The sequence below is a fragment of the Seriola lalandi genome, unplaced genomic scaffold (genome assembly GCF_002814215.2).
Source record: "Seriola lalandi dorsalis isolate HSWRI2012SDOR001 ecotype SW California unplaced genomic scaffold, Sedor1 jcf7180002054576, whole genome shotgun sequence".
Classification (NCBI taxonomy): Eukaryota; Metazoa; Chordata; class Actinopteri; order Carangiformes; family Carangidae; genus Seriola; species Seriola lalandi.
The window spans coordinates 1,958,561-1,983,263 of NW_019525129.1; the positions used below are offsets into that span (position 1 = coordinate 1,958,561).

The 24,703-nt window shown below is 39.5% G+C and overlaps 1 protein-coding gene across 1 annotated transcript in view; it reads right to left on the reverse strand.

Annotated features, from left to right (window-relative positions):
- Positions 1-24,703, reverse strand: part of LOC111663461 (inactive dipeptidyl peptidase 10-like) — a 133,150-nt gene that overhangs the window by 106,208 nt on the left and 2,239 nt on the right. The gene's annotated exons all lie outside the window — the stretch shown is intronic.

Below are 24,703 nucleotides of genomic sequence, written 5' to 3' on the forward strand. Positions count from 1 at the left end.
ACAACTTGACTCACAATTAACAAAAACAAATGTTCTGAGAAATATACATAACAACCAACATGAAGCATTTGTCTCATTTGAATCACAGTAGCTCAGTGTTGGAGGAGTGTAGGAAACACACAGTCAGTGTCATCACCCTGGCTTGATGATAGGCCCTGCACCGTAGACATGGATGGCCAAACATGTCTGAGGAGTGAAGTAAATAGATGATTAAATGGAGCATGGACAAGCCTCCTAGTGTCAGGGATGTGCTCAGAAACACACCGGCCCGTGAAAGGATAGACAGATGCAAAGCTGCAAGACATCCCATGGTATTCCTCTGGAAAAAATAGCCAACTTTTTTCTAGTAGTAAACTTTTTTTCTTTTTCTTTTTTTTTTATGAAAGATGTCATGCTCTCACAGGGGCAGAATACATCACCATTTCTTCTTTTTCAGGATAATATAAAGACTCTTATAGAGGAGGGCAGTGTCTGGGTTATTTATTGCATGGATGCTGCAAGAGGCCAATACTTTTCCTCCAAATAGAAATAAGTACTTTTCAGTGATGTGTGTGTCTCTGGTTGTCTAGTAGGTTTATCTACTCTAGTGTAGGAAAAAAGATGATAATAGACAGAGATAGCTTTCATAGTCCATTGTGACACATGCAAATACTTACAAAATTCAGAATTGCTACACACACACACACACACACACACACAAACAGACACACACACACACACACACACACACACATTCAGAATAAACGACTTAATTCAAAAAAAATTATATACATCACTAAATTCTTATCAAATATGGTGCTAAATGTGTGTTAAACCGGTTTTGTGCACCAGGGGACAAAATGACTTAAACAAAATTATTTTTCTAATAATGGATCAAACAAGGATGTGGAATATGAAAAGAGTTACTTGTAGTGAAGAACAAACATTCTGCAGTTGCGTTTAGGTGATTTTAACGTTGCTATTTTGTTTCAGTCTATTTCCAGCTCCAAGAGCAACAGTTTCCTGCTGGGAAAGATCTAATAACACCACAGCACACCTGCCAAGGACAATAAAGTAAATACCTAAAATTAGCGAATCACTAGTGAACACAGTGGAGCCATCAGGAGCTAAACAGGAGTTGGTGGTAAGTGGTTGATTCAAACACTCCAGAACAATATGGATTCCCTCATCATCAATACAACTCATCTTCCAAAACCGTTAAATAGCAATAAAGGTTTTGTGATGTGACAACATTATGGTTAAGGTTTGGCTAAGTTGAGGCACAAAAATAACTTGTTTAGGTTCATGGTTTTGGTTTAAATAACTGTTAAGTTTGGTAGATGTTCCATCAACAGAGTGGTGATGCAGGGATAATGTATTTTATTACCAACAAACCAATACCAAGCATCCTCTCCACGACATTCTGGCAGGGCAGAGAAGCAGCTACAGCTGCAGCAAACGTCTCATGTCACTGCGCTGCAGAACAGAGAGGTTCAGGAGATCCTTTGTTCCCACGGCCATCAGGCTTTACAACACCTCAGCCAAAGGATGTGGACTAATCTAATTATTATTGTTTATTTATTATGTACCGGTATTATTATCAACAATGATGATGATTTGGATCATTACAGAAAATAAACAACAGTTTCTGATCCTGACAGGTTTAGTTCAGCAGGATCATCTTCTCTAATGAACATCACTTCATGATGTTTGAAGTCTAAATACAATCAGCAGAAGTAAAAAAGCTAATGCTAGGCTATAAACCAACTACACCACGGTCACATGACTTCAACGTCTCCACCACTAAACTTCAACTTGTAGTTTGATTTAGCTCTGACCTCTTCTACAGAAGCTTTTCCTCTGACACAGTTAGTGACAGTTTGTATAAACACGAGGCTGAAAAGGTGGACTGGTGAGTGGATCAGTTTTCTACTTCAACCTGATGATGTTTAACGTCCTCGACAACCTCTGTAGTCTCATTTAGACACTTGTTAGCAACTGACCTTTTTAACAGACGTAAAAGCTTCAAGAAATCAGGACTGCAGGTATTTACTTTAATTTTATGGCATAGAAAAAAACATGAAAATGTGTTGAGCTTGTGTTAACAACAGACCTTATTTCAGCCATCTAACCAAAAAACGATTCACAAAACCCAGAGACATCAGGACGAGGGAACCAGCGGTGCTAAAATGCTAGCTAACTTCCAGGGTTTAGGACTCATTCCTACAGCAGTCTATAACTATATGTTTAAGGTTAGGGAGCAACAGGGGTCATGAGGTTTAAAAAAACCCCTATGACTTCAGCTAAGGCCTATGACTAACAGACAGTGGACTGTCTTGTTAAAGTCTGATGTTTTCACTTCCCTTGAACATTTAGGAGCATAAACAACTAATGCAAACACAATGCCACACAGCTTACACATCTGGATTGTAATTAAGCAGCTGTTTGCTAACATGTTAGCCAATTTATAGGATTTGTAAATGTTGTGTTGACAGATTGTTTTTCTGCTGCCTCCATTTAAAGCCGATTAAAATACCAGCTCATCATGTCCCTCATCTTTTTTAATTGTAGTTAAGATAACATACAAGAGCTCACTAACTGCAGACATTCAGTCCTGTTAGTTTTGCTTCTCACCACCTGACAGTAAGTCCAGTATTCACTTGTTTTCCAGCTCCGGTTTGGTCCGCCGCCTCCTGAGGGAAACATCCGACTCCCTTTGGCTCGTTAAATGTTCAACTTTCTTCACCAGCCACTTGTTTACTTTGGCTCCTTGACAGTTTTTTGCAGCAGTGTATAATCAGTCTGTGTGTGAGGGTGTGAGTCAGTGAAAGCTGATGGGACTCAACGACCGCACTGACCGACGAACCAAAACAATGAGCTGAAAGTGGCTGAAAGCTGCAGAGCTGAGGTGATTGAAACCATTGAAACTATTGATTCTTTCACATTACAGACAGTCATTGGATTTTACTCTTTGTGTCACATGTTGTTTTGCTACTTAAGGAGCTTCTTTGCTTTAGTATGTGAGGTTTATACAATCCTCATTACTATTAACAATCAGAATTCAGGCTGAGACCATTACATATGAATAAGGAGCGTACCCATTGTTCTTCATTGGGGTCCAGTTTCTGCCTTTACACAAAAAGGGAGGGAGAGACAATAATAGAGGGATGTTCCCACAATTCCTGGAGGTGTTTTCACAGCCTTAGACACCATTGCTGGATACATATCTATTCTTTTTGAACACTGTACCTTAAATCCCGTAACAGCAACCGAAGAAAAACAAAAGCCTAGTTGAGTCGTCCTTTTCCTGCCGGTATACAGTCTTCTCTTTAGTTTTGTATTCCTATCAGATTTTGCATTAATATGATATGCATGGAGCCAGTGTGATTGCGCTGGAGAACTCCAAGCCCCTCAGGAGGGGAGGTGTGGGGCATCGGATGAATTTATAGATAGGGCTATCTCCTGAATGCAGCCTTTGATATCTCTGCCAATGAATTTAAGCTTTCCAGTATGAGATATGAGAGAGCTCGGGGAGAGTGAGGGGCAATCTGGGCTCAAGTGCACAAAGTCATTCTTCCAACTGACAAGCCGCTGATATCCTTTTCTAATCACGGCGTGCCTCATGTGTGAGCTGATCGCTGTTGTCGTCTGGAACTGTCCATCTCCTCCTCTTCTCTGCCACATGTTTTATTGTCTCTGCTAACTGAACAACTGATGGTTGTTCCCGGCAGCAGTTGGCATCTTTACTTCTCTTCTCTAAAGAGGTAAGAAGATCTGCAAGTCTCACGAGGCTGAGACCCAGTGGTGACTCCAGAGTATTGGGGCCCGAGGCAAAAAATGGCAGGGGGCTCCTCCAATCAGCATTCATCACAATTTTGTAATAAATAATCAGACACCAAGAAAAAAATGTGTAAAATCTAAACATTTTTTTTAATTTGAAATGTTCAGGTTTGTAGAATTTTCAAAACATCACTATAAAGAACATAAAAAACGTATGTCACCAATGTCACATTGTAAATAAGCTACATAATAAGGCCAGAGAGTTACTGTCACTTTATTTTAATTAAATTAAGAAATTAAATTAAATAAATAAAAATTTTCTTTAGAATTAAAAAAAAAAAAAGAAATCTTGTATGTACTGTATGTGCAGCTTTACTGAAAATAGTTGCCTCTGAGATATCACTGCAAATCATCCATTGTTTGTTTCAGAGACATTCCAGTGGAGTAATGTTTGTCAGCCCTCGGGTGCCCCCTTACAGCCTGGAGCCCCGAGCAGTTGCCTGCCCTGCGTGTTCAGCTCCGCTGGCTTGACAAAGAATGTCAGCAGATAAGCTGCAAGTGTGATAACTGTGGATTCAATCTTGCCTGTTGCATCACCCATCAACTTCCATATTGATAGATGTGACATCTTACGATTATCTGTCTATGATTACATTTAGATCTGCAGCTGGACGAGGACGGACGTCAGGACAGATGTTGTAGTTACAACAGTAAGAGTGTGGTAGCAGCTCCTGAGCTCTGTTCATCAGTTCATCACATTATGAGAAGGAAAGCAGCTTCTGGAGGTTATTATATATTATTCATATTAACATTAATATTATTATTGCATATATTATTCATGTTTCTCAAAAGAGGCTTTTTTATGATGCGTGTCCATTTTGTAGATTTTTCTCCTCACTCGTCACTCATATACACAGGCATCAGACACTTCTCATTATTTTTGCTCAGTGTGAGACTCCCCCCCGCTGGCTATAACAGGTCATTACAACAATTTCTCCTGTAGATTTAAATCACAGTGAACAGTTTCTGTCTCTTCTGCTGCAGCAGGCTTGACAGCGTGATTTATGATACATGCTGGAGGCTATGAGAGAAGCATAAATTTGCTCAAAGTTTACCTACCCTAGCAGGGTTTTTTTTAAAAACATATTATGTCACTAGTGCAGGTAAAAGGTAGATCATAATCAGAAGGGAGGGGCGGTGAGTTGTTGTGTTTTATACAGTTAAAAAAAAGTTGGAGACTGGCTTTGGCAGATGAATATGTTTCCACCAAGGAATTCTGATGAGCCAGGAAAGAAAAAAAGTTTGTAAGAATGTTCAATGTTATTGTATACATATTATTAGTATTTTATCAAATGTTCCTCATGTAAAAATGTAAAAATGCTGATCTTGAAATTAATATTCCTGTGAGGTACAAAGGGAACAAAAAGAGAGAGCGAGAGGCACATTTTAATTACAACAGTAAGTCTTTGGTTTTTAAATAACTCCTACAGTAAATTAGTTCAGTGTAAACTGTGAAGTGTGTGTGTGTGCATTAAATATAGCCGAGAGTGTAAAATAACAATTGTGATCCTGCATCATTTAAACAAATCAGTGGAAGTGTGAGTGCAGCAGTAAGGTTATCTGATGGCTAATTATCTATACAAAAACTCATGGTAAATGAGCATTTACCATAGATCTGAATAGAATAGACACTGTGTCAGTTTGTTTAGTAAGAGACAGAGCCAGAGCAGCTCTGCAACAGTTCTTCAAAATAAAACTCCTTGTATTCACACACAGCAAAACAAAACTCATTAACACTTCACTTTAGTTGCAGATCATGAATGAAGATATAAAACACAAACATCATATGCCTTCATTGTTGAATAATACTGTACATTAAGCACTTAAATAATTACCTCATATCTGCTTACAACTAAGTTTTATCATGTTTTAAACCCTTTATTCAATGTTTACATGCTGATAATGAATGAATGCATTTAAAGTAAAGTGTTATAAAAATTAAATTTTTAAACAGTCATGTTACACCCTGAGGAAAACACATAACACTGTCCTGTACTGAAGCAATGATTTGTTTCCAAACTATGCAGATCTCAGAATTATTTACACTGTAACCTTTGTATAAACTTTAGCCTGCAGCTCTGTGCCTAATTATGGCCACATCAAAAACCAATGTGAAATGACAGTATCTGTGTTTATCAATAAAAAAAAAACTTGCATTTGCATTAAATCTGTATGTACTAAAGAGACCAACGCATGTTTAGACTTAGTTTGCCTTTTAACCTGCAAATAACATTAAAGCCTATGTGAAAATATTGGATTGCAGTACGGCTTATTTCCCTTGTCACTGTTAATGATTTAAAACCTGCTAATGCATTGAGCGCACTACAAACATAACCGGTGGCTAACAAGCAGCCCCCACCAGCCATCTGTCCTCCAGCAGAGATCTCATCACACAAGGTCTGGATCTATTAAGCAACCTTGACTGTATTTGCCCCGAGGCACAACTTTTATGTGACACTCCACAAATGACATCATAGATCCTTCAGGTATAAAATGGCCCCTCCATCATTAAACCATGTGTGATTTATAAATGTCAGAGAAACTGCTCAGTCTAACGGTTTTCTCCTGGTGCATTTGTTTAAAGCAACAGCACACTTCTTCTTTATCTGATGCGCAGTGTTAAGAAATTCAGAGGAACCAAAAAAAGGAGGATGCACATAAATTATACACGTCCTTTAGGCTTGGTCCACACTATTACGTTTTTGTTTTTCACACTACTGTGAAAAAAGAAATAGAGACTTTTGGAAACACTGCGGAACTCGTTTTAGTTTGAGAACCTCAGGACTGCATTGTAGTCTGGACGGGCAAAAACTCAGACCCATGGAAAGAATGATGTAGACACTCGCAGTCACTCCCTGATTGGTTCTTATCAGCCAATCATTCAAGGCTATAACTGTCTTTGCTGTTCCTCATTCATAGTATTTTGTGCAACTAATAACCTGCAGGGTAAACAATCTGCTTCCTGTTGACACCGGCTCTCGTGCTTGCGCAGTGTACCTGAATGCTCATGTACGTATGTTCAGATGTGTTAGAGCTAAAACGCTCATCTGGACGGAGATCAATTTCGTTTTAAACGCCGTATTAAAATGAGTACGTAGTAGTGTGGATATAGCCCCCCCCCCCACACACACACACACACCTTCACAACAGAACTGGGGGGAGCTGAATCCGACCAGTGACCCTGTAACCTTCACTCATGGGTCAACAAAACACAGGACTTTCACACAGTAGTCCTTGTTTATCTTGTAACCGTTTCATAACCTTACCCAACCTTATTACTGTAACCATAACAACAAAGGTCCACATTGGACATGCTCCTGTGGGGGGGTGGGGACAATCTACCTATACGCTCATTCATATTGGAGGACTTGTTGGTTTTCTAGGGTGCTTAAAGGCATTCTGGGAATTGTGGGAAACCGTCAACTGAAGTAGAACAAAACAAGATGCAACAAACAAACAAAAGATTAAATAAATAAATAATGATGTTTCCATGTTTCGTCCTTAACAGATAACAACAGGCATGGTCTATAGAACCCAGTTTCACAGAGAGAAAATATCAAAACATCCAAGGACATGTTGCTGTTAAAGCTAATCTTATATCTACACCTTCATTCTTTCCTTTGTTTTGTCACATATACGACTCTTTGAGAGGATGGACCACATACAGGCTATCTGCAACATGTGCTGTCATGTCCTACGTTCTGTTGTACTAGCTGTTGTAATAGTGTGGTGTTCTTCAAAAACAAACAACAACAAAAAAGAGATGGCGAAAGAGAGACAGTCTGCATGCATATAGACTTCCTCTCATTGACGCACATTCACACAGAGAGGGAAACACAGCCCCCCATGGATTCATTCCCTGAGCATGTTCTGTTCTTCAAAGCCAATTCAGGCTCATGCATGTCTGTATCCTATGGAGGCTCTCTTTAGGAGGATTAGCATAATGAGGCCGCGCTGCAGCACATTAAACAGTCGCTTCTCCAGTCCTTTCTTCACCTGCACCTCAGATCTTGTCTTTCACTCACAGGCTGGATGACCGCCACCGTCATCACGCTCTGCAGGGACGCGCAACTGCAGCAGAGGATAACATGCAAAAAGGTGTGGGGGATTTTATTCTGACATTGGGTGTGCGCAGCGAGCCTGTAAACCCACATGTAATCAGATACAGATACAGAGAAGCTGCACAGATTAAGACTGTGTAAATGGAGGTGCAATGAAGGACGTAATGGTAGGTAGTAAACAGGGAACACGGATGGTATGTGAAGTGGTGCTGGGCTGCTAACGGAGGCTTAATGTAATCAATATTGTTTATGAGAAGGTGTGTGTGTGTGTGTGTGTGTGTGTGTGTGTGTGAGAAGATAAGGATAGGATAGTGTGCAGAGCTTAAGCACACCATAGGACACTGAATATCTGCAGGAAACTGCAGTCACCTGAAGGTGAACAACATTGGTGGCAAAAGTAAGTTCGGCCTGGATCTACTTAAAATCCATGTTGGAATCAGGATTTGCTTGGCTGTCCTCTCCACCTCTGCACAGATAGGTTCATAAACCTCACTTATAGGCAGGCTTAAAGGTGCAATCTGTGAACCAAATGTAAACTAGAAAGCACTCAAGTACACATATACCTCCTCCAGGACAACAAAATCCTGCAAATGTAATAAAGAAATGCATATAGATTTGTATCAAAGCATACACAGAGAATTGTAGTGGTTTTCTATCTAAGTCCTGCAGAGGTTAGGGGGAATTTTGACCATTTCAACTGATTTTTCAAATTTAACACATTCAGATTTTGTGTACAGAATATCAAGATGTTCAGATTTGCAAAATATAAAACAGCAAAAAAAAATTGCATCTTTCCCATTTTTCTTGTTTTTTTCCCCCCATTTATCCTTTTAGTGATAAAAGCATTTTACCACTCCCAAGAAAGTCACCAAAAATAAAATATAAAATGCCACCAGGAGGAAAGGCTGAGGCTAATCTTTTTCATACTTTCTCTTCCAGTCATTTTCCTCCTATTTGTTTTTTTTTTTTTTCTTGTTTGTTTTCTGGGCTTGTTTGTTTTCTTCGGCACATTTCACAGCATCATCTCCAGCAGCCCCTCCCACTTCTGAGTTGCCATGGAAGCAATCCACACATTTTCCCCCGTCGGCTGAAAACAACAGCCGTGTTCTGGAAAACCTTTCATGGGCTGACAATTGCTATTAACAAGCGGAGCGGAGGCACCTCTGTTCCAGTGGCTGACTTATTCAAATCGCTCCTTCGCTGAACAACTGGAATGATAAGGAAGCAGCTGTATCTTATTAGGTATAATCATAATTGACAGGTATCCAAAAACACACAAATACCCACGTCTCCTCTGGTTTATTGCAGAAGGATCGTGCTCAGCCAGCTGGAAAGGAAGTGTAACAGTAATCCGAAGACAGAGGTGCATTGCAGCTGTGTGAAGCTCTTGTGCCCGACTATCTGTGAACCGCTAAGCCAGTAACATATGGGAATGATATAACTATATGTTATATCTAATGTGTATACACATACATAACCGCAACATATATTTTCCATTTTTCTGAAGAGGATAAAACTGTTTTTTGGGGTATCCAGCTGTGGACATCAGCTGATTGACATGTGAGCGTTGCAGTGCTGTCAACTATAAACACTGATAGAAATTGTTTTCTCCCTTTTTCCAACAAGCCCACGTTGGTTGGTTACGTGCCAACTGTTGGCCATTTGAGTGTTCTTAATTGACATATTTGGCAGGTTGCAAATATGTTTATACTGAATGTATCTCACAGACAACTTATTTGTTTTTCAGCAAAATATCTGATCTCACAGTAAAAATATCCACTTGTAGTGACTACAGCATTATTAAACAGTTTTATGGTTCTGTTTAGAATAAACTCGCATAGCCAAACCTGTGTCCACAGTAATGTGTCAGCGCTCTGGCTGCACATATCTTCCTTCCTCCTTCTTGCAATGGGGAAAAAAACACTCTGGCTTGTTTGCATTTATACAATGACAATCGGGGGAGTCAAATTTTTCTCTGGGTTAAAAGGGAACCTCGAACAGTGAAGGCATCTACCTCAGTGAACTGAAGTGTCACAGTCCTTACAGTCTCTTGCTTGTTTAACTAAAGCTGTCAAAGAGATGTAGTGGAGTAGAAAGTACAATATTTCTCTCTGAAATGCAGGAGTGGAAGTATAAAGTAGTATAAAATGGAAATGCTCAAGCAAAGTACCTCAAAGTCTTAATCAGGGGGATGGTTAAGATTAGAGAAAGACTCTTTAGAAAAAAGTTGACATGTGACTTTAGACACCACATACCTAACCACAGAAAAAGGACTAGGGATGCAAATTCTGGTGACAGAGTTTTTTGAACCCACCATCCATCCCAACCACCTCCTGGCAGATCTGCTGCCGTTAAGAAAAGTAGAACGAAGGGTGACTAAATGGTTTAATGTGTTTGAAAATGACCCAGCTGAACACTTATAGGTGATTTTGGAGTCACATGTCGGCACTCTCCATTACAATCACCATCACACTAAATGAGGGAATATGTTTTTGGACGGTGACTAAGAATCTCTGCCAAAGGAGCCTGAAGCTGTTCCTGAGGCCCAACACCTTTCCTCTTATTTTTTCTCTCCATCTGTTTGTCAGTTTTATCAATAACAGCTTCAACCTTACACTAACTCTGTGTCAGAATCACATTGTGTGTTGGTAGTTCTTTGATTTTTCCTCGGTGTGATAAATGGGAAGTGTTTGTCAGATAGGACATAACTGGTACCAGAAGGTGTTGTAGTGAAATAGTCTTTGGCTCTGCACCTCACTTGGTGTGAATCATCTCAGGCACTGTTGTGTTCGATTGGGTTTCACACCCTCTTACCCAGGCCTGCTCTGTATCACTCTGTTAAAACTGCTAGATTCATTGGACAAGATGAGTCTCAAAGTTGCAGCTCTTTAAATTTGATGCTAAAATTACCCAGATGAAAAGTAATTTCCATTTGCTGCCAATCCAGTGGTTTAGGCACCATCTGGTGCTCGTAATGACTTCATGATGACTCATTACCTGCTTTAGTTTTACTTTTGAGTGGTTCTGAGATGGCAGACCTTAGATAATGTCATGTTACGTTATGTTTAAAAGTCCTGAACATGTCAAAACCCATGAAAGAAACAAAACCCTACACTGTGTGGTGCAGTCATCATTGCTATTAAAACATGTGACTGTTAAATCTCCTCATAAACCTAATGAAGTAAAGAAAGCATTACACAGTTGAATTCAGAGGCTACAAGGCTCTGCTCCTGTAAAATGAGCCCATAGGTCATCTGTGCAGTAGGTTATAGACCATAGTCACATGTCGGCCATTTTCCTCTGACGTCATACTGAGGGTGGGAAGTCTCTTTAAACCACTTTAATATCTCTGAATAAATCCTGTGGGAGAATGGCGAAATGGTCGAAAAATGTAGTTATTTACTTCACTTTCATTCGAACGAATTGATTAATGAGCAGATGAATTTCCGAGGATCCCCAAAAGGATTTCAAAAGAAGGATACAGCAACTGGATTGAATCTTACATCCATGTTGTTGAAAGTAAGTGCAGCCCACACTGGAAACTCTGTGAATTAATGTTATGCGAGCAAACGTGTTTGCAAAGAGCATAAATGTCAGTGTTAGCGTTACTAAAGTTGTCAGGTGACAAATCAGATCACTGATACTTAATCTCTGATTGTTTTTCTTATGATAGGTTTCACGTTGCAAGGTAATATCAAATGACAGAGTCAGGAAGCAAGGAACTTATTACTGCCAGTTCAGTTTTGATTATAGTCAAAGTTGAGGATAGCAGTAGGCTACCATCACTGTCAGGGAAAAGGCATACCGTAATATGTGTAAAAACAAGCCGTCATACAGGGTACCCATTGTCATTTCAGTTGCTGATTGACCGCTAAGCGGTGACGTGACAAAGTCTTTTCAGATTCCCGTCATTTATATGAGTTACAACCTGTACACGACAGTACAGCATTGTCCTTTCGGGGACAGAATTCGAGCTTCTTATCCTGAGCGTGACATCTAGTGGTCGTAGTAGTTATGACAGGAGCAAAGGCGAAAGTGCGGTGATGTAGTAGGCCTACCTTCACCCAAATCACGAGCTTTTTCTAAACCTAACCAAGCCATGACCGGTATTATAGTAAACTTGGCAATGAAGGTCCTGTATGCCTCTATCTGTACAGTCTATGTGTTGATTATTGTAACCATGACAACCAATGTCCAATATGCCTGCCGCCTTAGGGGCGCTATTTCAGGAGACACTATGGGTCATATGAGAGGGCTCACGACCTGTGAGGTTATTTAAGTTGTAGGACTTGTTGGTAGAATACAATAGATTATTGGTCATATTTAAGTGACATGACATAACAAGATAACTTAACATACCATGACAATATCCACATTACAGAATGTGTAAGAGAAAAGCTGTTCTGGTTTAAAATTGTCTCTGTTTCATGTCACAGATGAAACAGGAAGTCCAAACAGCTGACCAATATAGGGCATAATGCTGCCATAGAGAAAACAGACCCCTACAAAACCAGGGTTAACAGGATTGATGTAAACACACCCCACAGACGTGTCCGTACCGTGAGTATTTCCTGAATATGATTTCTTAATTAGTTTGACTGGAGGTGTATGGCAGGCATGTTAGGTCCAAAAAATAAAATAAAAACAACACAGCTCATTACACAGTCCATGCTCTTTCCTTCACAAATCATTCTGCTGCTGGCAGCACTCCTCCTGACCCAGATTTACACTCAGTAATAGGTGATATTTTAGGCAGCTGAGAACTGTATAACTAATAATCCAGTTTGTCCATTCAGAGAGACAGTGCAGAGCCGGAGGAGTGCCTATACATCAGGATTGAGATCTGTGCCTCTGAAGCTCTGGAGCTCAGCTCCCCAGAGTCCTGATCCCATCCCCTGGGCGAAATCTGGCGTCGGCCCACTCTCTGCCTACCAGAGCTTCGGCAGCTCTCCCTCCCCTCACCACAGAGCAGAGCGTTTGGATGAATTTACTGCTCGCAGACACAGCTTTGTTCTATTTTGATACAGTCATGGCCTGTTCTCCATTTCTCCACTTGACTAGTTCACTTTTCTTCTTCCTCTCAACATCCTTTACTCTGAAACAGTTCAGTAATTTTTAGCACCTTTTAAGTTACTCACAGAAAAATAATGGTCATCCCCAGAACCTCTTTATTTACTGGGTTGTTCTACTTTATATTGTTCTTTGTAGTATTAAAATAATCTATATTCTTATTTGAGTTATTTAATGATGGGTGAGTTAGTAACCATTGCTTTTGGGCTGAGAGTGGAATTGTAAATTAGCCAATGCTAGGCAATTACAAACATACAGATACTAAAACACACACACACATAAACACACAGGAACTTGTGATGACCAACATTCTTTCATCTACTTGTTTTCTCCCGACTTCACACTGATGGTGATTTCAAAGAAATGATTTTCTCTCTCCCGAAAAAACAAACAAAGTAGAATAATAATAATAATAATAATAATAATAATAATAGTATCCAATCTTCATCTTTTCATTACAGCCTCAGCTGTTCCTAACTGCTTGATTTCACTTTGAACTTGTATTCAAGGTGTTTGTTTATTTATATATATGATTTTTGTGTACACTTGTAAAGGTGATCATATTATCATTTTGTTCAGAATGTATGATTTTTTTTTTTCACTCAGGGTATGCCCTCATTTTCAATAATAATAAAACAACTTAATAAACTTAATAATTCCATAAAACAGAATCAATGAACACAAAAATAACAAATGAGAAAACAAACAAAAAAAAGCAATGAACAGTTAAGAAACAACAGAAATGAACAGCTACAACTAACAGTTCATGTTCTTGTTTGACACCATAAATGTAATATGTTAATTTGAAATTCTGAAAGAACACTTATATTTCAGAAATGTTGTGACGGACCATTTTAAAAAAGATTCTTGACTGAACCAGTTGCATCTTGAAAATGATTCCTTAAAAAACTATTTTTGCACAAGGTCTTAGTGGCACCAGCTGTGGTGCCTCAAAGAACCATTTCTGAGGCACTTTTAAGGGTCAGAAATGGTTCTTTAAAAAGCTCAACTATCCTCTAAAAGATTATTTGCAGAACCAAAAATGGTTCCTCTATATCACCACTCTGAAGAACCACTTTTGGTTTCAGTTAGTACCTTTATTTTTCCGAGCGCATCATAATGATCTTTATTCCCCTGCTTTGTGAGCTCATTAATAGAAACTCTGTACAGGAGAGGAGGAATGATACTGTCAATTAATTTCACTCTCTGCATCCCTCATGGTTTACTGAAGTTATACACAGAGCAAATACAATTCTATACAAATTAAAGAATTTTTAGTTTATACTATATTGTATCCCACTCATATGTAAACACGTTCCTGTCTTACAGCAGGTAGAAACCTGAGGCTTGCATTGTGCTGCTCAGGATTACAGGTCTCACTCACACACTGTGTGTGTGTCAGGAATTATACAGCATCTCTTCTGGTATTCAGATGTTCTGCTGTGTTTAGCCCCTGACTTGCGTAAAGTCCTGACATTTCAAAGGTTATTATCCTAATTGTGTATGATTCTGCTCAGCACAGAATTTAATGACAACTGAGAATAATTAATTTGTTTAGGGGAAACTGTTGGTGTGACCCAGTTTGGAAAGTTGGCAGGTTTCTCATGAATGTTGTTTGTGCGAACAATGCACCACTCCTGAAAAATTCATTTTAACGGCCTTTCAGTTAATGCCTTCGCTTCACAGCATCTGCTTTCAGCAGTTTGGAGGAGAAGTGAGAAAGGTCAATCACTCCTTCATTACTAAAGATCTCATCTTTTTTACTCTTTACAAATTTAAAGGTCTTTATCAGCAACAAAATATTCTTGTACTGATAATGCTTTACATAGTTTCAAAAAATGTTACAGGATAATTTAAAAAATACCCGAGGTTTGACATGACGTCCTTGAGAGTGGGCTCATTTCCAACAAGTCGAAACGAAAAGGATTAAATGATGAGAGCTTAAAATTTTCATTTTGTCTGAAGAAGACAAACATGAAGAAATGCATGAATAAAAAACAATAATGTTGAAACAATCCAGGAAACAAAATGACTTTGAGTTTTACATTAAAACCATCATCAGGAGGAGGAGGCAGGAACAACAGAGTTGGGACGCTAGTTCGTAACAACATGAGACTTCACACCTGCACCTATTATATTCATTCTTTTGTGCATTCATTTAAGTGTAATGGCTGCAGAGCTGAAAGCAGATGTTATGTAACATAACAGTGTTACTTAAGAACATTTAACTTCATGCAATGAAATCAAGTGACATTTGGAGAAATGTTAATGAGTTTGAATCAATCAGTATCTAGCTGGTGTATATTTTAATCATTATAATCAAAGTTTACTGTACCTCCTGATGGGGCTCTAAAAGTAAAAGTGGAACTTGCAGCTTTTATATTTGTTTTTACAAATATAAAAGTTGTAAACTCATCCCATGAGTGACTTGGTTTAGCAAGAAAATCACAGAAAAAAAAAAAAAAAAGATCAGGGTGAAACCTAGTGTATGGCTGGGTGCGGTGAATGTGAGAAATAGTTGAAAACTGTAAAGAACTTACACTGGTTTGAACTCTTTATCTGTTTGCTTCTCTCGTCCTCTCTGTGCTAACATATACTTTAATACAGTTTTCACAATAAAGCTGTTCTCATTTACATGTTTTTCTGTTGCTGTTGTCAGACAACGGAACAAGTGTGAAATAGTGACTGGAACACAGCTCATTAAGACTACATGTTAACTTCCAATACATTTCCAAGCTGCTGCTAAAATCCTGATTTTATAACCACGACCTCGTCTGACAAAATCACCAAACACATGAATTAAAGGCAAAGACTGAGCTGTGATTTCAGCTTTATTTACTATAAAACGATCACGAGAGAGAAAGTTAGAAGAGACAGAATATCTTTCTTACTTTGTGTCTTACACAGTGGACAGCCTCTGTCTGGGTGAACAGGGAGTACTGATGACTCACCTCTAAGTAACTAAGGTTTGTCCAAAAAGTTGCTATTTTTTTCACTAGGTGCTTTTTTGAAAAAAGTCTCTAAATCTAGCAGAAAAAAAAAGCATTAAGTCGGCATCACTGCAGGCTGTAAATGGCCCCATGTTTGTGAAACTGTGCCAATCCATTTTGAAAGAGCAGCAGCCAATGGAGAAACTCCAACACCTTGATCACTCAGCTGTATCAGTCAGTCACTCAGTCAGTCAGTCATGAACATTTGTGTTTATAGGGCCGGCCACGCTGTTGCGGCCCAGTTGGAAATACTGTACATTTTGCATGCAACAAAAACAATCCGCAAAGACAAAATCAATAAACCTCTTCCTGAATATTGATGAAATTAAATGGAAATATCAACAATATGTTATTACCTTTCATTATTGTTTGTAATTATTAATGAAAAAAACATGTTGCCTTTCTGGGGAGGTCAAATGCCCCGACAGGACTCATTCCTTCTTTTACCACCTGTCTGTTTCTCAGCGTTGCTTCAAAATGTGGGTAAACTCCACATTACACCACAGCTTTAACTCAAGATTTATTTTTCATAATGATTTTTGCTCCTGGAAAAAAAAAAAAAGAAGCTTGGTATACTTGGAATCCATATTTCAAGCTGTCATGGGCAACTGTGAGAGGTTTAAAGAAATCCATTTCAGTCCTATATCCTCAGACTGGAGGCCCACTGCCTCCCTGCTTTCTCCCCTTTAATTTCACAACCTGCCCTCCATCCAGAATCACATGAAAGTGTTTACAATGATTTTGCACTAGCACTCATGCAGCAGGCCTGGCAGACAGAGCGCACTCACATTTTCAAACTTCCCTGTCAGCAGACATGCAGCTGAGGCAAAGGTAGAAAAGTAGACACAAGAATCAGGTCTAGGTTCCTGTCTTCAATTTAAACTTTGAAGTTTACAGATGATCTATTTCTACACCAGAATAAAAATCAGCATTCAATTTTCTCTGTGCTGTATTCCTGTCTCCCAACTTTATACTACTAAAAGCTCTGAATATTTGCCCCTATGCTTCCATCACATGAATCCAGTTTACCCTTACATGTCTAACATGACCTGTGTGACTCCAAATTAAAATGTCTAAAAATGACTGGACCTATGTTAAATATTTTTGTTGAGTTAATGTTCTGACATTATCCCAAATGTTTCCAGCAATTTCAAATCTAGAGAAATGTGTGATTTTAATCATAGTAGTGGTAATTGTCATTGGCCTGTCAATGGTCATATCCCTGTTGTCAAATTAAATTCATTATTAATTTGATTATCCTTTATGGTAAATTCCATATACACAAATGTAGAAAATCACCCCCAATTTTATTGGATTTTTTATGGAATTTAGAGAATATATGCAGACTCTCGACCTTATTAATACTAAAAAGAAAAAATAATAAGAATGTCAAACTTTATAATGAATTCTTTGCAGAGGAATAATATGGTATCTATATCATTTTCTTTTGTTTTTGTCTCAGTTTTATCATACTGTAGTTTTTTTCAATTTTTTTTCAATTTGCCTTTTATATTATTATTTTTTCATTATATCCTGTCATATACTTTACTATCATTACTCTTGTAGCACATTTTTGTATTTTATGTATATTTGAATGTTTTTGAATGTTTTTCGGCTGGCACAGTAGTTCGGTGGTTTGCTCTGTCGCCTCACAGCAAGAAGGTTCCGAGACGTCCTGTGTTCGCCGAAGAGCATCGGTGAAACACATGGCTTTAAATGTGCAACAGCTTTATTCAGTGTTTCTGCTGGTTACGTATAAGCAGCTGGTCTGTTTGTTGTAGAGAGGAGGAAAACCTCTTTGGATGATCCACCTCCAGGTGAAAACTTCCTGAACCACTGACACTGAAGGAATCCAAACCAGCAGAAGCTGACGGTAACGGCGGCGAAGACAACAGCAACTCCCATGATCCCACACTGCATCACAACATCACCAAACGCTGTCTTTTGTTATTGTTTCGATCGAGAGACTCCTAGCAGCAGAAGTCACAGACTGCGTTTGAGCGTTACTGAACTCCGTTTGACTGCTGAGATTTTCACCTTGTCTCACCACAGGAGAGACAAACTCCTCCCTCGACCTCCATCAGAGAATCTCACCAAACTGAGTCTAAACTGTACGAAGAGAAGCAGGAAGAGCTGCTGCCCCTTGTTGAGCACTTTGCCTGACTGCTGAGCTCGGCTCACAGGTTTTCCAGAGGGAGCGATTGCAAAGCACTTCATTAGTGTGAACGCCTCGCTGACTGTTTTTAAAAGAGCAGAAGAAGATATTGAAGGATACGGAAGCTTGGTAGCTTTAAGCTTTTCTTATTGATTTAATTTAATCACCTTTGAGGAAAATCACAGTGGTCATTCACTTTCATGCAACAATCTCCACGAACGTGAGTGGGATGAATTATTATAACCAATATAGTGGACTTACAGTATCCCAAAATGAAAAGTAGTGTATAACCGATGGTCTCTAACCAAGTAATATATACCATCATGCATCGCGCTGGTGCAGAGAATATATTTTGTGTTCGGAGTGGTTTTTCATTTTACAGTTGAGCTCACTGTACAGTCCTCTACATAGATCTCTCTGGACAGTGAGTAGAGGGGAGTGAATGAGTGAGTGATTTCAGACACAACCTCTGTCCCAGAATCCCAGCTGCGTCCGTCACTTTTGTGTTTGCAGCATGTGTGTTGTCGAATTGATGAAGATGTTTTCTGAATTTGTGTGTTCGTTTTCTTAAGTTGCAGTGCGTTGAGCTCTGTGACGTACTACACTGCAACCTTTTTACACACAAATACGAATCCACCGGGCCAAACTGATGCAATGAATTACAGTTATAATCCTATATTAATTATAAGAAACCCAATTTCATACATTATGTATGGTAGGTATTCAGTGTATATGCATTCTGTAATTTGTTCCCCTTAAAACAAAGACTAGATTCCTGTGGTATTCAAATTGCAAACCCACACACAACGGATTCACAGGAAACAATGCATGTGTGCATTAGTGCAGAAGACAACAGCGTTATACAGCATGTGGGATGTGGCAGATCCATATATGTGGGACCTGTGTTATTAAAACACACACTCATTACTACTACAGGTGTTGTCAAATTAAGCAGGACTCAACTCTTCAGAGCTAAAAAACTCAGGTATTTTGCTCTGAGCCAAACCCCCTCCACAGCCCTGCCCCAAACGTGATAATCAGGCCGCACTGTACCACAGCCAAGACAACAGTATGCATAGAAATCATCTGGATAATATGTAATCAACATGCAATGGGAAAAACACTTCACACCTGCACTCTAGACAATGATGCAATCTATCAGAAGTGCACGTCTGCCTTCCACCTGTCTTCTTAGCTTTGCACTCCACATCGTGGTGCCAAGCAGGGGGAACTGCTGGGAAACTGCAATCACAATCATCTCCTTTCAGAGCCAGAGCTCAGATTGGTTCTCCAGCTGTTCCACCGGTTTTCACAGGGCACTGACATCGAAAGATCAAAGCAATATTAAAACAGATACTACGATAATTTGTTTTTCTCACAAAAGTGACTGATGAACAAAGGGGTGGGAATTATGTAAAACGCATTTTCATACCTCCCCTTCTGCTCAATGCCTCCTGGGTAACGGGTGAAGGCAGAAATGATGGGAACGAGAGTTAGTCGCTGTGTTTCGGAGTCATCTGATGACAACAGCCAGACTCTTATCCTCTCTTTGTTGTTTGTTTTCCAATTACAATGGCCCCCGTGAAATCTAAGAAGCTTATATACGACAAACCGAAGATACAGCTGGCAGTGGTTAAGTAAGAGTTGAACCAATTTCAAGGATTTTTCTCATGACTTCATCATGTGGAGCAGAGCCAGCGCTGTACAGAAAGCTGACAGCTGCATTCATCCCCATGTCTGTAAGCAGTGCGCCACGTCTCTGCAGTCATTCAGCAGCTATTCAAATCCTGCTGTGGACCCTGTGACATCTGCCTGGAACTATACATATATTTAAGATGAAGAAACACTGCCACTTGTCAAATATTATAAAGCAGCTGTGTAAATTATAGTGTTCTGCTGTCTCACGGGGTTCAGCAGTGAAAGCATTTGAATTTACACAGTCTACACAGCTTAAAGAGATTTTTTTGTTAAACTTATCTTTACTGATTTTGAACATGATACATCACTTGTCCACAGCCAATCTCTTTTTATAACACAATAATCAGCAATCAGCAATGGATGAACCCACAAAGACAACAACACACTGAAGAAGTCTTCCAGGAAACAACTTCCCTCCCTCCAACCTCCCACATACTGTATGTACTGATTGATATCAACGTATATGAAAACAATAATGATGGTTTACAAAATGACGATGATGGATTAATTACCTTAACGTATAACAACATGTTTATCTGCATACGTACATTCATGTCTATCAAAATGAAAGAAAATAGAAATTACCACCTTGTGGTTGAATGTCTCCACCAGCCAGACAAGTCACAGGAAATATGGTCACGATCTCCTCCTGAGTTACAGCACTGAACGACGGCCAGGAGTGTTTTTGCAGAACATTATGATGTCACAGTGAAGATCACTTAACTTTATTACTTCTGTGTCATAATTAATGAATAAAATTGTGAGTTATGGCCAAAAAGATTTTTTGTGAGGTCACAGTAACGTTGAACTTTGACTTTTGACCACCAAATACTATTCAGCTCATCTTTGAGTCCAAGTGAATGTTTCTGCCAAATCTAAACAAATTCCCTCAAGGTTTTCTTGAGCAAGAGGCTATAACTGTGTTTTCTGAGGTCACAGTGACCTTGAACTTTGACTTTTGACCACCATTTGAAAAAGTTTGCTTACCACGTTCACGAGAATTGGACGGATGGACGGAGAACCCAAAAACATAATGTCTCCGGCCCCCTCTCCAGCGAGGAGAATGTGAGAAGTGAATCCATTCTTTTAAGAAAAATATGAGTTTTTTTGTCTGATCATATGTACGACTTTAACTCACTACGCAAGAAGCTCATTAATCCAAAGGTTTAAAGAACACAAGCACTTCCAATGTCTAGCAATAAATATTTTTGCTTGTAACAGGCAGAGGTTAACCAACTTACTTTCATGAGTTCTGAGGTACAATACTCTTAGAATAAAACAAGAAGACACAACTCTGGGAGTGCAGGGATTTCTTTGTGGATGAGGATGTTTGAAATTGTGTTTGATTATTCCTTTCCAAAAGTGCTGTATGTATTTATACCTCTGCATATGGTGAAACAGTGTACCTTGGATTGAACTAATTTATACTGGATCAATTTACATCTGCTATTAATAGCTAACTTTTGTGCTTGAAGACCCTTCCTGCTCTGTAATTTCTGTCTGAAGATCCTTTTCACCATTCTTGTTTAATTTGCGGATTCTGTAAATGTCCTTAATAATCTGCTTGGATTTTAATTCAACCTTTAAATATTTTTGTAACTGATGGTCAATTTGCTCCAGGATTTATTTTACAATAGAGTACCAAGTATATTTCAATCCTAGATTTTCCGCATTGCCTGTCCATAATCCCTCAGAGAATGGCTTGTTATTGTTGTGGGCTCTGCATACAGATATAAGCAGCATTAATAAAGCTGCGAGAGTTTTCACAGTCGACTGAATGTCTCGACGCCCCCGGAGCAGCAGGTATGTCAGTGATTTTTTTTCCATATGTTTGTTTTGGTGAAAGGTTCAAAGGTTCTCCTCAAACACCAGGACGAGAGCCCGACTGTTCGTCCATCTGTCCCATAGCGGGAGTTCCCCGTGGTTCTCGGGGCCCCGATGTGCAAGGAAGACTTTCCTTAAATTACACACTGAGCATCGTTAGTCTGTGTTCATCTGGGGGCTTCATCAGACCAAGCAGCAAACTGTCTGCTCACTGGAGGAGACTGGAGTTCATGCTGCAGTGTTTTGGTTTAACTTTGTATCTGGGAACATTAGACCTTTGAAGTTTTTAAGATTTTTTGATCTATTTCTGCAGAAAGAATAAAAAACTCTCCCATGCCAGTTTTGCACGTTATCTTGAACAAACAGCCACTTTAAGTTGCTCACAGCAGCTCATTTGTCTGTTGATACCCTTCTATGAGCACATGCAGAGCCCACAATCTTTGTCAACCTGCTGTCTCTCACAGTAGACACTGCAATTTGCAGATGTCCCCTAAATGCCTCATATGCAGGCTATCGGTAGATGCTAGCTACAGCACACATCATCAAGGGCCCCACTCTGGGGGGTTTCGGGGCAACAGCAGTGCACTGTATAGTGTTTTTATGGGAGGTTTAAGGGGGTTTACAGCTGTCATTGCAAAATGTGCCAATATGAGGGGGCCATCGGGGGCCACTTTGCCATTTGGGGCTCCAAATATTTACCTGGTTTGCCTCTCATGTCGGTGCGCCTCTGGTCTTCCACATTGTTATGGATTCAGACTCCATGTTTGGGTACGACGGACATTTATGAAGCTAGAACTGTTGAACTGATCAGGGATCAGGTAAACACTCATCAACAGCTCAGTGCCCCTTCTCTATTATCATGAGTTGAAATCACTAGAGCCACTTTTTCCGTCCCTTCGATGAGACAGGGAGAAGGACGGTTAATTTCAGTGTAACTTAAGTAGCTGTTATCACAGGGAACATACCCTGTAGCGGCCACTTCCACAGACCCCTGACTGACATAGTTACAGCTGGGAGGAGTAAAGATTATGTAAGTAAACACTGCAGGATGCGGTTTGAACAACTGGATTTTAGTCCGTCTTGAATGCCTCTCAGCTTTTTGGTATTACTTAGCTATCCGATCCACCCACTGTATCTGGCTTTAAGTGTTTAACGGTGGATTTTGCTAAACTAGATGTCGCAAATTCAGAGAGATGGGCCCGACAGTGAGGTGGCAAAACATAAGACAAGTTCCAACCTTAACCAACACGCTGTGAGCACAAGACAAACACCCACTGCTCTAAAACACGACATGTGCCTTTTATCTGCATCGGCCCCCACAGCAGCTGCAGTTCAGCCCCAGGGCACTTTTATATCCTGTTGACATGTCGCTTTTGATAACAACATTCCTGCTGGGGAATCCAAACAAAGTAACATAATGGCAATCTACCATTCACTGAAAGCTGTGTGATCATGACTGTGGTTACACTTCCAAGAGTGCGGCAGTACACAGTGACAAATGATGTTTAAGAAGCTCTCTCTTAGCTCCGAGTCCTGCCTCGAGTACTTGGGTAGTCCACAGGGAGAGAGAGTAACCCTCTGTAATCTGGTGATCTCTTTGTACCACCCTCTTTTCTTGGGTCGTGACAAATGTACGTCAGTTAGAGGCATGTCGGGCTGAGCAACTTGATCCTTTCGATTTCAGCATCTCTGTAGAGATGAACAGTCTGAGCAGTACACGAGTGTTAAATACTCATTTAAAATGTACTAAATTACAGCATAAATACAGCAAAATGCATGTATTTTACGCTTCTTCAGTTTGACATTTTGTGAACTAAGCTTATTATTATATGGTTATATTATGATGACATTTTTCCGTTAATTATAAGGTTACAACCAGCAGGCAGTTATCTTAGATTAGCATAAAAAACTGTGTAAAAACAACAGTATGAGGTTTTATAAGGAATTTTGTACTGGACTATTTGTTGGCTGGAAGCAGTGATTTTCTGGACACTCTGCTGGTTGCAATGCAAGCTCACGGCTACAATTAAACAAACATGATAAATTTATCCAATCTTTATGCTAAGCTAAGCTAACCAGCTTCTGGCTGTAGCTTCATATTAAACAAACAGATATAAGAGTGGTATCGCCCCTCTAGTCTAACACTCGGGAAAGCGAATAAATATATTTCCCAAAATGTTGAACTATTCCTTTAAGGTGGGGAGATGCAAAAGGTTACATATTGTAACTCTAGTTCCATGAACACCACACAGACTAAAGATAAAACCATGTTCAATTCAAACAATTGGATTTAGGTGCGCACAAACTTGTTTAGCTTTGTGAAACAAACCCATTAAAGTCCCAACTGTCTGTATAAAGAAGTAGTCACACAGGTGTCATGAAGGAGGAAATTAGCTCTTGAGACCAAAAGGCTTTTTTTGTACCAGGCTGTAAACATGTTTATTTCTGCTGTAAAGTTGGACATTGTAACATGGCAGTCTATGGGGATTGACTCACTGTTGGAGCCAGACTCTAGTGGTCATTAGAGGAACTGCAGGTTTTGGTTCTTCATTTTTCAGCCCTGGAGTTTGACACTAAAAAATACCCCAAAGAGTATTTCAAAAACTCTATTTATTCTGTGTCTATTTTTGGTTGATTATTGTTCATTTTTTTTTAAAAGAACTGAAAAAATAAGTGAGATTATTCTACCTTCTCCCAGAACCAGTTAAATCTTTAATACCAGTTCAATCAGTTGGCCTTTTGCTGACACATTTCAAAGTAATGGATGAAAATCCTATCAGAGTGAAATTATGAAATAATCTCACTACACCGACATAATAAAATACATCTGGAACAAAACAACTTCCTCAGACAGATGTGACATAATCAGAAACAAGACTCATACACTGAGTCTGTAAAATTCCAACTGTTCAGAATGTGTCATTAGGAAAATTGTTAGTCTGAAAAGAAAAATGGCTCCACTCACATCCACAGTTTAATGGATAGACGGAGGGAGGCAGGAAAATGAAAAACTGTATAACCCCCAGCAATGCGTGTACATTTATTTCTCTTTCAAAGCCCATGGGGGGGGGGGGGGGGGGGGGGGC